Raw genomic sequence first — 14,176 nt, forward strand, 5'->3', positions numbered from 1 at the left:
TTTTTTTACATTTCCTTCAGGGCGATATAGCAGAAAAGCCGGTAATTCAATTACCGGCTTTTCATTTCTCCTGCCAAAACCCGACATAATATGAGACATGGTTTACATACAGTAAACCATGTCATATCCCCCTTTTTTTTTGCATATTTCACACTACTAATGTTAGTAGTGTGTATGTGCAAAATTTCAGCGCTCTAGCTCTTAAATTTAAGGGTTAAATCGCAGAAAAAATTGGCGTGGGCTCCCGCGCAATTTTCTCCACCAGAGTAGTAAAGCCAGTGACTGAGGGCAGATATTAATAGCCTGGAGAGGGTCCACGGTTTTTGGTCCCCCCTGGCTAAAAACACCTGCCCCCAGCCACCCCAGAAAAGGCACATCTGTAAGATGCGCCTATTCTGGCACTTGGCCACTCTCTTCCCATTCCCGTGTAGCGGTGGGATATGGGGTAATGAAGGGTTAATGCCACCTTGCTATTGTAAGGTGACATTAAGCCAGATTAATAATGGAGAGGCGTCAATTATGACACCTATCCATTATTAATCCAATTGTATGAAAGAGTTAAAAAAAACACACACACAATATTAAAAAGTATTTTAATGAAATAAACACACCGTTTGTTGTAATATTTTATTGTACGCTCAATCCACTCGCTGAAGACCCTCGCTCTGTAACAAATAAAAAATAATAAACCAACAATATACATACCTTCCGTAGATCTGTAACGTCCCACGTTGTAAATCCATCTGAAGGGGTTAAAATATTTTACAGCCAGGAGCTCTGCTAATGCAGCACTGCTCGTGGCTGTAAACCCCAGCGAATGAAGGTAATGTAGGTCAATGACCTGTAGTTACCTTCATTCGCGATGATACGCCCCCTGCTGGATATCCCTGGAGCATGGGAAAAGTTCCCAGGCTCGAGGTCATATGAGGACATCCAGCAGGGGGCGCATCACCGAGAATGAAGGTAACTATAGGTCATTGACCTACATTACCTTAATTCGCTGGGGTTTACAGCCACAAGCACAGCTGCATTAGCACAGCTTGTGGCTGTAAAATATTTTAACCCTTTCAGATGGATTTACAACACGGGACGTTACAGATCTACGGAAGGTATGGATATTGTTGGTTTATTATTTTTTATTTGTTACAGAGCGAGGGTCTTCAGCGAGTGGATTGAGCGTACAATAAAATAATACAACAAACAGTGTGTTTATTTCATTAAAATACTTTTTAATAATGTGTGTGTGTTTTTTTTAACCATTTAATGCAAATGGATTAATAATGGATAGGTGTCAGAATTGACGCCTCTCCATTATTAATCTGGCTTAATGTCACCTTACAATAGCAAGGTGACATTAACCCTTCATTACCCCATATCCCACCGCTAAACGGGAATGGGAAGAGAGTGGCCAAGTGCCAGAATAGGCGCATCTTCCAGATGTGCCTTTTCTGGGGTGGCTGGGGGCAGATGTTTTTAGCCAGGGGGGGGGGCAAAAATCGTGGACCCTCTCTAGGCTATTAATATCTGCCCTCAGTCACTGGCTTTACTACTCTGGCGGAGAAAATCGCGCGGGAGCCCATGACAATTTTTTCAGCGATTTAACCCTTAAATTGCCTTTAACCCTTAAATTTAATAGCTTTCAGCAATTTAAGGGTTAAAACACTGAAAAAATTGGCGTGACTTTTCAATGACTTTGTTGCATTCTTGAACGAAAATAAAGAGGACAACATGATGTTCACATCTGTGTTTAACAAAAGAGAATTGGAGTTTCTGGATGTAAAAGTTGAGATCAGAGAGGGGTTAATTAAAACAAGTGTCCATAGAAAAATTACGGCCACTAATAATGTTCTGCATTTCCAAAGCGCCCATCCTAACCATACCCGACACAGCATTCCATACAGCCAAATGGTTAGGCTGAGAAAAATTAATAATTGTGACGAAACATATAAGAGCCAAATTCAGGAACTAAAAATGCGTTTTAAAAATAGAGGTTACCCGGAGCCAATTTTACATCAGGCAGAATTGAGGGCAGCCAAGTTATCCCAATTTGATTTATTAAAAAAGGGCAGTAAAAGAGTAAATAAAGGGAAAAGTTTGATCACTAATGGGGGTGAAAATCGTAAATTCACGTTTACGTTCAAACATAGTCCATTGGATAATGATATTCGTGCCGCAGTGCAAAAAAATTGGCACGTACTGCAAAACGATACGGATTTCAGAAATTTATCCGTTTTTTCCCCCCTTTTTGCATATAAACGGTCTGTTAATATAGGAGACCTAGTGGTTAAAAATCGGATCGATAATGTGGATAACATGTGAATTAAGAAATCAATGCCCCAGGGTAACTTTAAATGTGGAAGTTGCAGCATATGTCATCTGCACAAGACTGATAACCCTTTAAAAGTTGGCATCGTACATCATAAGGTAATGGATTTTGTAACATGTAAAACTAAATTCGCAGTTTACGCAATTTTTTGTCCGTGTAACCGATTTTACATCGGGAAAACAATCAGGCCTCTTATGGTCCTGTTCCGTGAGCATTTTAACTCTGTATTAACAGGGAAGGGACGTGTACGCCTAGTGAGATATATGCAAGATATGCATGGCGGGGATCCCAACCTGCTAAGCTTTGCTGGTTTGGAAATAGTTAAGTTTCCACAGCAAGGGGGCAATCACAATAAAGTATTGCTGCAAAGGGAAGCTCGATGGATTCTTAAAACTAATGCTCAGGGACCATGGGGGTTTAATGATAAATTGGACATGGCAATTTTCATCTAGTTCGCCGCTAAAATGCAGTCCATAGAAGGAGACAAGTTGGTTTTAAATCACGTTTATATATGTTTATATGTGTTTTATATGGTAAGTCCTGTCCTATATAAGGAAGTGACATCACCAGTAGTACTCACCTGACCCGTAGAAGCGCAGGAGCGCGAAACAATCGTCGTCTGTCTCGTCTCCATTCACTCCCGCTCCCCTCCGCAGTGTTGTCTATGCCACGCCACGTCCGATATGGCTTGTAATGCCGAAATAAAGGACTTTTGATTTTTGGAAGAATCTGGGTGAGTGCTGCAATTTTTTTTTCTCTTTTCATGCGTTTGGATTACTATCTATATATGCATAGCACCGCCTCAGTTCCATTGAGTGTGGCATCTGTCTCTATTTTTTTGCCACAGAAAACCTAGTGTGTAATACTGGGCCAGATTTTTTTTAAATTCTCCCAGGAAAAAAAAATAGTGGGAGATTAAGATTGGCATTTCTGCCTCAATGCCAGTCCTGTGTGTGCCATCTGTCTTTAATTTTGTGCCACATTAAACCTAGTGTGTAATACTGGGCCAGATTTTTTAAAAATTCTCCCAGGAAAAAAAAAATAGTGGGAGATTAAGATTGGCATTTCTCCCTCAGTGCCAGTCCTGTGTGTGCCATCTGTCTCTAATTTTGTGCCACATTAAACCTAGTGTGTAACACTGGGACAGATTTTTTGACAATTCTCCCAGGAAAAAAAAATAGTGGGAGATTAAGATTGGCATTATGCCTCAGTGCCAGTGCTGTGTGTGGCATCTGTCTCTAATTTTGTGCCACAGAAAACCTAGTGTGTAATACTGGTCCAGATTTTTTTTACATTCTCCCAGGAAAAAAAAATAGTGGGAGATTAAGATTGGCATTTCTGCCTCAGTGCCAGTCCTGTGTGTGCCATCTGTCTCTAATTTTGTGCCACAGAAAACCTAGTGTGTAATACTGGGCCAGATTTTTTTAAAATTCTCCCAGGAAAAAAAAATAGTGGGAGTTTAAGATTGGCATTTGTGCCTCAGTGCCAGTCCTGTGTGTGGCATGTGTCTCGAATTTTGTGCCACAGAAAACCTAGTGTGTAATACTGGTCCAGATTTTTTTTAAATTCTTCCAGGAAAAAAAAAGGGGGATTAAGATTGGCATTTCTGCCTCAGTGCCAGTCCTGCGTGTGCCATCTGTCTCTAATTTTGTGCCAAATTAAACCTAGTGTGTAATACTGGGCCAGATTTCTTTTACATTCTCCCTGAAAAAAAATAGTGGGAGATTAAGATTGGCATTTCTGCCTCAGTGCCAGTCCTGTGTGTGCCATCTGTCTCTAATTTTGTGCCACAGAAAACCTAGTGTGTAATACTGAGCCAGATTTTTTTAAATTCTCCCCGGAGAAAAAAATAGTGGGAGACTAAGATTGTCATTTCTGCCTCAATGCCAGTCCTGTGTGTGCCATCTGTCTCTAATTTTGTGCCAGAGAAAACCTAGTGTGTAATACTGGGCCAGATTTTTTGACAATTCTCGCAGGAAAAAAAAATAGTGGGAGATTAAGATTGGCATTTTGCCTCAGTGCCAGTGCTGTGTGTGGCATCTGTCTCTAATTTTGTGCCACAGAAAACCTAGTGTGTAATATTGGGCCAGACTTTTTTTTAAATTCTCCCAGGAAAAAAAAATAGTGGGAGATTAAGATTGTCATTTCTGCCTCAGTGCCAGTCCTGTGTGTGCCATCTGTCTCTAATTTTGTGCCATAGAAAACCTAGTGTGTAATACTGGGCCAGATTTTTTTTAAATTCTCCCAGGAAAAGAAAATAGTGGGAGATTAAGATTGGCATTTCTGCCTCAGTGCCAGTCCTGTGTGTGCCATCTGTCTCTAATTTTGTGCCACAGAAAACCTAGTGTGTAATACTGGGCCAGATTTTTTTAAAATTCTCCCAGGAAAAAAAATAGTGGGAGATTAAGATTGGCATTTCTGCCTCAATGCCAGTCCTGTGTGTGCCATCTGTCTCTAATTTTGTGCCACAGAAAACCTAGTGTGTAATACTGGGCCAGATTTTTTTTAAATTCTCCCAGGAAAAAAAAATAGTGGGAGATTAAGATTGGCATTTCTGCCTCAGTGCCAGTTCTGTGTGTGCCAACTGTCTCTAATTTTGTGCCACAATAAACCTAGTGTGTAACACTGGGCCAGATTTTTTGACAATTCTCCCAGAAAAAAAAAATAGTGGGTGATTAAGATTGGCAATTCTGCCTCAGTGCCAGTGCTGTGTGTGGCATGTGTCTCAAATTATTTTGTGCCACAGAAAACCTAGTGTGTAATACTGGTCCAGATTTTTTTTAAATTCTTCCAGGAAAAAAAAGGGGGATTAAGATTGGCATTTCTGCCTCAATGCCAGTCCTGTGTGTGCCATCTGTCTCTAATTTTGTGCCACAGAAAACCTATTGTGTAATACTGTGCCAGATTTTTTTTAAATTCTCCCAGGAAAAAAAAATATTGGGAGATTAAGATTGTAATTTCTGCCTCAATTCCAGTCTTGTGTGTGCCATCTGTCTCTAATTTTGTGCCACAGAAAACCTAGTGTGTAATACTGTGCCAGATTTTTTTTAAATTCTCCCAGGAAAAAAAAATATTGGGAGATTAAGATTGTAATTTCTGCCTCAATGCCAGTCTTGTGTGTGCCATCTGTCTCTAATTTTGTGCCACAGAAAACCTAGTGTGTAATACTGGGCCAGATTTTTTTTAAATTCTCCCAGGAAAAAAAAATAGTGGGAGATTAAGATTGGCATTTCTGCCTCAGTGCCAGTTCTGTGTGTGCCATCTGTCTCTAATTTTGTGCCACATTAAACCTAGTGTGTAACACTGGGCCAGATTTTTTGACAATTCTCCCAGAAAAAAAAAATAGTGGGTGATTAAGATTGGCAATTCTGCCTCAGTGCCAGTGCTGTGTGTGGCATCTGTCTCAAATTTTGTGCCACAGAAAACCTAGTGTGTAATACTGGTCCAGATTTTTTTTAAATTCTCCCAGGAAAAAAAAAGGGGGGATTAAGATTGGCATTTCTTCCTCAGTGCCAGTCCTGTGTTTGCCATCTGTCTCTCATTTTGTGCCACATTAAACCTAGTGTGCAATACTGGGCCAGATTTCTTTTAAATTCTCCCTGAAAAAAAAAATAGTGGGAGATTAAGATTGGCATTTCGGCCCCAGTGCCAGTCCTGTGTGTGCCATCTGTCTCTAATTTTGTGCCACAGAAAACCTAGTGTGTAATACTGGGCCAGATTTTTTTTAAATTCTCCCAGGAAAAAAAAATAGTGGGAGATTAAGATTGGCATTTCTGCCTCAGTGCCAGTCCTGTGTGTGTTAGGTCTCGAGTTCCCGCTTCTGCACAGGGGGAATCTCGAGCCATCTCCGCTGCAGTCTCCCATTCTTATCCAGCCGCAGTGGAGTCTGCTCAGCAGGGACGTCGGTCCCAGCGTCTTGCTCAGTCTCACTCTGTACAGAGAGTTACTGCTGCTTCTTCAGCTTCTGCCATTAAAGTCAGTGCTGGTCAGCAGCGAGCGGACTTCTCTGGGACTAAGTCCTTGTCTGCACACACTGAGCATGCCCAGGGCAAGATCTCCCGTTGGAGATCGAGGGTCATGTGCTCAGGCTCTGCAGCACATTCCATTGGTCCTCTTGGCAGGTCTTGGAAGGGCAAAGTTTCTGTGGCCGCTTCCTGTGCTGCAACTATATAAACTGCGCATGACCGCACGGCCATGCGCTAGTGTACAATTGTTAATGTGTGTATGTTGTGAGTGCAAGTCGTCCTTGGATACCCCTACCCTATTGAATGTCTGTTCGCGGAAGGTGTATGGTTGCTATCTAGCGCCCGACTTATCCTACAGCACAAATCACACATTACAGCGTCCAGTTGCTGTGACCGCCAGTACGGCGCCGTGCACTTCCTCTGTGCTTTCCTTACCCAAGCCTGGGTGGTTAGTGGAGTTCGTCAGTGCGGCACCGCATGCACTCTTGTGCCTTAATATGGTTATTTAGTTTCCTTACACACCCAGTTGCGGTGTTGTGCCAGCAAGGGTCTAATCGGACTTCAATCCTAGTTGGGGTTGAGTTCGCTGACTACTTGCTCGCGCTCTATGTGCGGTACCGCGGTCCTGTGACGCAACAGGATCGCTTCCTTCACGCTGGGTGAAGTTTAACCCACGTGTGTATACTCATGAGTACCGCCATATAGTCCGTCATTACTTGGCAGCAGGTTCCATCTCTGCACGGTGGACCCCGGGCTGCGAACGCACCATACTCTATGTGTCTCATTATTTGGTGCGTTCCGCTAACCCTAACATTACACTAGCACCAGGGTCTGGCTAGTAATGACGGACAAACAGCAATCCTTGCGGTATATCCAGCAGCTGGAGGGTAGGTTGGCGGCTCTTGAGAGCGCAACCTCAGCTGTGGATGTTACTGCAGTTGCTGTACAGGCTGCTAGCGTGGATGCAGCAACCCTGTCCATTGCCACCCCTGCTCCGACATTTTCTCGCCTTCCGCTGCCAGAAAAATTTTCTGGTGATAGCAAGTTTTGTAGGGGATTTGTGAGTCAGTGCTCTATTCACCTCGAGCTCCTGGCTGCATGTTTTCCCACAGAGCGGGCTAAGGTGGGATTTATAGTGTCTCTCTTGTCGGACAGGGCGTTGGAATGGGCTACGCCGCTGTGGGAGCGTGGTGATCATGTGGTGCAGAGTGCTCCGCTGTTTCTGAGCACTCTGAAACAGGTCTTTTTAGGACCTCAAGTCACCCATGATACTGCGCTCCAACTGCTGGCATTAACTCATGGTGAGTCCTTGGTCAGTCATTTTGCCGTCCAATTCCACACTTTAGCTTCTGAGCTGGATTGGTCGGATAAAGCTCTTAACCCCATATTTTGGAGGGGCCTGGCTGACCACGTTAAGGACGCTCTGGCCACTAGGGAGATTCCTGCCACACTGGAGGAGTTAATAACTGTCTCCACTCGAATTGACCTCCGTTTTAACGAGCGGAGGTTAGAGCGAGCCCAGTGTAGGCAGAGGTTTTGGCTGGCTCCTACCTTCGCCAAACCTCTGGAATCTCCGGTCCTGGTTCCTGAGTCACATGAGGCCAGGGAAGTGTCACAAGCGGCATCTAAGTCCCGGACCACTTGTGCACTCAAGGTCTGTCATATTTGCCAGCAGTCAGGACATCTAGCCACCAGATGTTCTCAGCGGTCGAGGAAACGTCAGCGTCTAGTGGTAGTAGGTGGAGGTACACTAGACACGGCGACGTTTGCCTCTAAATTGTCCTTTAAGGGGACAATTACTATAGGCTCATTCTCCCACTCAGTAGAGCTCTGCGTGGATTCTGGGGCGGAGGGCAATTTTATGTCTTCTGCCTTCGCCCAACGTCACGCAATGCCCCTGGTTATGCTAGCTCAATGTCATGATCCCAATGGCAGGGGATCACAAAAGGACAAGCACAAAAACAAAACAAGCTCTAGGGTGATGGAACCTGAGCTGACCGCGATCCTGAACCTAAACACACAACTAGCAGTAGCCGGGGAACGTGCCTACGATGATTCCTAGACGTCTCGCGCCAGCCGAAGGATTAACTTCCCCTATCAGAAGAAACACAGACCTCACTTGCCTCCAGAGAAACACCCCACAGAAATAGCAGCCCCCCACATGTAATAACGGTGAAATGAGAGGAAAGCACATACGTAGTTATGAAAACAGAATCAGCAAAAATGAGGCCCGCTAAAGCTAGATAGCAGAGGATACAAAAGTGAACTGCGCGGTCAGCGAAAAACCCTTCAAAAAACCATCCTGAAATTACTTGAACTCATGTGCCAACTCATGGAACATGAGGAGTAATTTCAGCCCACTAGAGCAACCAGCAGCAAGGAATCACATATCTGCAAGCTGGACTAAGACAAAAATTAAGCAAAACATGGAACAGGAAAATCAAAACTTAGCTTGTCCTGAAGATTACAGAAGCAGGTAGCAGAGGTAAAAAGACACACTGATTACATTGATAGCCGGCGAGGAAATGACAAGAAAGTCAGGTTAAATAGGAAACTCCCATAACCTGATGGAACAGGTGGACACCAGTGACCGCAGAGAACACAAGTCACCCAGTACCATCAGTAACCACCAGAGGGAGCCCAAAAACAGAACTCACAACAGTACCCCCCCCCTTGAGGAGGGGTCACCGAACCCTCACGAGAACCACCAGGGCGACCAGGATGAGCCCTATGAAATGCACGGACGAAATCGGCAGCATGAACATCAGAGGCAACCACCCAAGAATTATCCTCCTGACCATAACCCTTCCACTTGACCAAATACTGGAGTTTCCGTCTGGAAACACGAGAATCCAAGATCTTCTCCACAACATACTCCAATTCACCCTCCACCAGCACCGGAGCAGGAGGCTCAAGTGAAGGAACAACAGGTACCTCATACTTCCGCAACAACGACCGATGGAACACATTATGAATAGCAAACGATGCCGGGAGATCCAAACGAAACGACACAGGGTTAAGAATTTCCAAGATCCTATAGGGACCGATGAACCGAGGCTTGAACTTAGGAGAAGAGACCTTCATAGGAACAAAACGAGAAGACAACCACACCAAGTCCCCAACAAGAAGTCGAGGACCCACGCGGCGACGGCGATTAGCAAACTGCTGAGCCCTCTCCTGGGACAACTTCAAATTGTCCACCACATGAATCCAAATCTGATGCAACCTATCCACCACCATGTCCACTCCAGGACAATCAGAAGGCTCCACCTGACCAGAGGAAAAACGAGGATGAAACCCCGAATTACAAAAGAAAGGAGAAACCAAGGTAGCAGAACTAGCCCGATTATTAAGGGCAAACTCGGCAAGCGGCAAAAAGGTAACCCAGTCATCTTGATCAGCAGAAACAAAACACCTTAAATAAGTTTCTAAAGTCTGATTAGTTCGTTCCGTCTGGCCATTCGTCTGGGGATGGAATGCAGACGAAAAGGACAAATCAATGCCCATCTTAGCACAGAACGTCCGCCAAAATCTAGACACAAACTGGGATCCCCTGTCAGAAACGATGTTCTCCGGAATCCCATGCAAACGGACCACGTTTTGAAAAAACAGAGGGACCAACTCAGAGGAGGAAGGTAACTTAGGCAAGGTACCAAATGAATCATCTTAGAAAAGCGGTCACACACAACCCAGATGACGGACATTTTTTGAGAGACAGGGAGATCCAAAATAAAGTCCATGGAAATGTGCGTCCAAGGCCTCTTCGGGATAGGCAAAGGTGACAACAATCCACTGGCCCGAGAACAGCAAGGCTTAGCCCGAGCACAAACTCCACAAGACTGCACGAAAGAACGCACATCCCTCGACAAGGAAGGCCACCAAAAAGACCTGGCCACCAAGTCTCTAGTACTAAATATTCCAGGATGACCTGCCAACGCAGAAGAATGGACCTCGGAGATGACTCTACTCGTCCAATTATCCGGAACAAACAGTCTTTCCGGTGGACAACGATCAGGTTTATCCGCCTGACACTCCTGCAGAGCACGTCGCAAGTCTGGGGAGACAGCCGACAAAATCACCCCATCCCTAAGGATACCAGTGGGCTCAGAATTTCCAGGGAAGTCAGGCACAAAACTCCTAGAAAGAGCATCCGCCTTCACATTCTTTGAACCTGGCAGGTATGAAACCACAAAATTGAAACGGGAGAACAACAGTGACCAACGAGCCTGTCTAGGATTCAGACGCTTGGCAGACTCAAGGTACATCAGATTTTTGTGATCAGTCAAGACCACCACACGATGTCTAGCACCCTCAAGCCAATGACGCCACTCCTCAAATGCCCACTTCATGACCAAAAGATCCCGATTACCAACGTCATAATTCCGTTCAGCGGGCGAAAATTTTCTAGAAAAAAGCGCACATGGTTTCATCACTGAGCCATCGGAGCAACCGCCCCCGCTCCGATCTCGGAAGCATCAACCTCAACCTGAAAAGGAAGCAACGTATCTGGCTGACGCAACACAGGAGCAGAAGAAAACAGGCGATTAAGTTCCTAAAAGGCCTCCACAGCCGCAGGAGACCAATCAGCAACATCAGCACCCTTCTTAGTCAAATCCGTCAAAGGCTTAACAACACTAGAAAAATCAGTTATGAAGCGACGATAAAAATTAGCAAAGCCCAAGAACTTCTGTAGACTCTTAAGAGATGTAGGCTGCGTCCAGTCACAAATAGCCTGAACCTTGACGGGGTCCATCTCAATAGTAGAAGGGGAAAAAATATACCCCAAAAAAGAAATCTTCTGGACTCCAAAGAGACATTTAGAACCTTTTACAAACAAAGAATTGGCCTGCAGGACCTGAAACACCTTCCTGACCTGCTGAACATGAGACTCCCAGTCATCAGAAAAAACCAAAACATCATCCAAATACACGATAATAAATTTATCCAGATATTCACGGAAAATATCGTGCATAAAAGACTGGAAGACAGAAGGAGCATTAGAAAGTCCAAAAGGCATCACCAAATACTCGAAATGGCCCTCAGGCGTATTAAATGCGGTTTTCCACTCATCACCCTGCCTTATCCGCACAAGATTATACGCACCCCGAAGATCAATCTTAGTGAACCATTTAGCCCCCTTAATGCGAGCGAACAAATCAGTCAACAATGGCAAAGGATACTGATATTTGACTGTAATCTTATTCAAAAGACGATAATCTATGCAAGGCCTCAAGGAACCATCTTTTTTTGGCCACGAAAAAAAAACCTGCTCCCAAAGGGGACGAAGATGGACGGATATGTCCCTTTTCCAAGGACTCCTTAACATAATTCCGCATAGCAGTATGCTCTGGCACTGACAGATTGAACAAACGACCTTTAGGGAGTTTACTGCCAGGAATCAAATCTATAGCACAATCGCAATCCCTGTGAGGAGGAAGCGAACTGAGCTTAGGCTCCTCAAAAACCTCCCGATAATCAGACAAAAATGCCGGAACCTCAGAAGGAGTAGATGAAGCGATAGAAATCGGAGATGCATCATCATGAACCCCCTGACATCCCCAGCTTAGCACAGACATTGTTTTCCAGTCCAGGACTGGGTTATGAGTTTGTAACCATGGCAGACCAAGCACTAAGACATCATGTAAATTATACAGTACCAGGAAGCGAATCACCTCCTGATGAACGGGAGTCATACGCATGGTCACTTGTGTCCAGTACTGAGGTTTATTCATAGCCAAAGGTGTAGAGTCAATTCCTTTCAAAGGAATAGGAACTTCCAGAGGTTCCAGACTAAACCCACAGCGATTGGCAAATGACCAATCCATAAGACTCAGGGCAGCGCCTGAATCCACATAGGCATCGACGGAAATGGATGATAATGAACAAATCAGAGTCACAGACAGAATGAACTTAGACTGTAAAGCACCAATGGCAATAGACTTATCAACCTTTTTTGTGCGTTTAGAGCATGCTGATATAACATGAGCTGAATCACCACAATAAAAACACAATCTATTTTTCCGCCTATAAATTTGCCGTTCACTTCTGGACTGAATTCTATCACATTGCATTATCTCAGGTGCCTGTTCAGAAGGCACCGCCAAATGGTGCATAGGTTTGCGCTCCCGTAAACGCCAATCAATCTGAATAGCCATAGTCATGGACTCATTCAGACCTGTAGGCGCCGGGAACCCCACCATAACATCTTTAATGGCCTCAGAAAGGCCATCTCTGAATTTTGCAGCCAGCGCGCACTCATTCCACTGAGTAAGCACCGACCATTTCCGAAATTTCTGACAATATATTTCTGCTTCATCTTGCCCCTGAGAGAGAGCCAATAAAGCTTTTTCAGCCTGAATCTCTAGGTTAGGTTCCTCATAGAGCAAACCCAATGCCAGAAAAAACGCATCCACATTGAGCAACGCAGGATCCCCTGGTGCCAATGCAAATGCCCAATTCTGAGGGTCACCCCGCAGGAAAGATATAACAATCTTGACCTGCTGAGCAGGGTCTCCAGAGGAGCGAGATTTCAAGGAAAGAAACAACTTGCAATTGTTCCTAAAATTCAGAAAACTAGATCTATCTCCAGAAAAAAACTCTGGGATAGGAATTCTAGGTTCAGACATAGGAGTATGTACAACAAAATCTTGTATATTTTGGACCTTAGCAGCAAGATTATTCAGGCTGGAAGCCAAACTCTGGACGTCCATGATAAACAGCTGAGGTCAGAGCCATTCAAGGATTAAGAGGAGGAAAGAAGCAGCCAGGCTGCAATTAAGGCTAGGCAGCAAATACTGAGGAGGGAAAAAAAAAAAAAAAAAAAAACTTCCTCAGACTACTTTTCCTCCTACTTCAGCCAAAACGATGACCAATTTTTTTTTTTTTTTGGTCGGCTATACTGTCATGATCCCAATGGCAGGGGATCACAAAAGGACAAGCACAAAAACAAAACAAGCTCTAGGGTGATGGAACCTGAGCTGACCGCGATCCTGAACCTAAACACACAACTAGCAGTAGCCGGGGAACGTGCCTACGATGATTCCTAGACGTCTCGCGCCAGCCGAAGGATTAACTTCCCCTATCAGAAGAAACACAGACCTCACTTGCCTCCAGAGAAACACCCCACAGAAATAGCAGCCCCCCACATGTAATAACGGTGAAATGAGAGGAAAGCACATACGTAGTTATGAAAACAGAATCAGCAAAAATGAGGCCCGCTAAAGCTAGATAGCAGAGGATACAAAAGTGAACTGCGCGGTCAGCGAAAAACCCTTCAAAAAACCATCCTGAAATTACCTGAACTCATGTGCCAACTCATGGAACATGAGGAGTAATTTCAGCCCACTAGAGCAACCAGCAGCAAGGAATCACATATCTGCAAGCTGGACTAAGACAAAAATTAAGCAAAACATGGAACAGGAAAATCAAAACTTAGCTTGTCCTGAAGATTACAGAAGCAGGTAGCAGAGGTAAAAAGACACACTGATTACATTGATAGCCGGCGAGGAAATGACAAGAAAGCCAGGTTAAATAGGAAACTCCCATAACCTGATGGAACAGGTGGACACCAGAGACCGCAGAGAACACAAGTCACCCAGTACCATCAGTAACCACCAGAGGGAGCCCCAAAACAGAACTCACAACAGCTCAACCAGTAACGGTACGAGTGGTGAATGGGTCGGCACTGCCCTCACAGATAAACCCACCAGACCATCCCTTTTACTCTGTCCATGTCACCATCTCATCAGGAGATTATATCTCTGCTCGTCATTCCTGAGGGAATTGATGAGGTCCTGTTGGGAATACCTTGGCTACGGTACCACTCTCCTCATATCGAGTGGTCCTCTGGCAGAATCCTGGGATGGGGCGAATCTTGTGGGGGTAG

General features: G+C 44.6%; 1 protein-coding gene across 2 annotated transcripts in view; it reads left to right on the forward strand.

The window, feature by feature from the left end:
- The window catches only part of LOC138647923 (complement factor H-related protein 4-like), an 804,152-nt gene that overhangs the window by 158,507 nt on the left and 631,469 nt on the right, over nucleotides 1-14,176 (forward strand). The gene's annotated exons all lie outside the window — the stretch shown is intronic.

The sequence above is a fragment of the Ranitomeya imitator genome, chromosome 8 (assembly GCF_032444005.1).
Source record: "Ranitomeya imitator isolate aRanImi1 chromosome 8, aRanImi1.pri, whole genome shotgun sequence".
NCBI classification, from domain to species: Eukaryota; Metazoa; Chordata; class Amphibia; order Anura; family Dendrobatidae; genus Ranitomeya; species Ranitomeya imitator.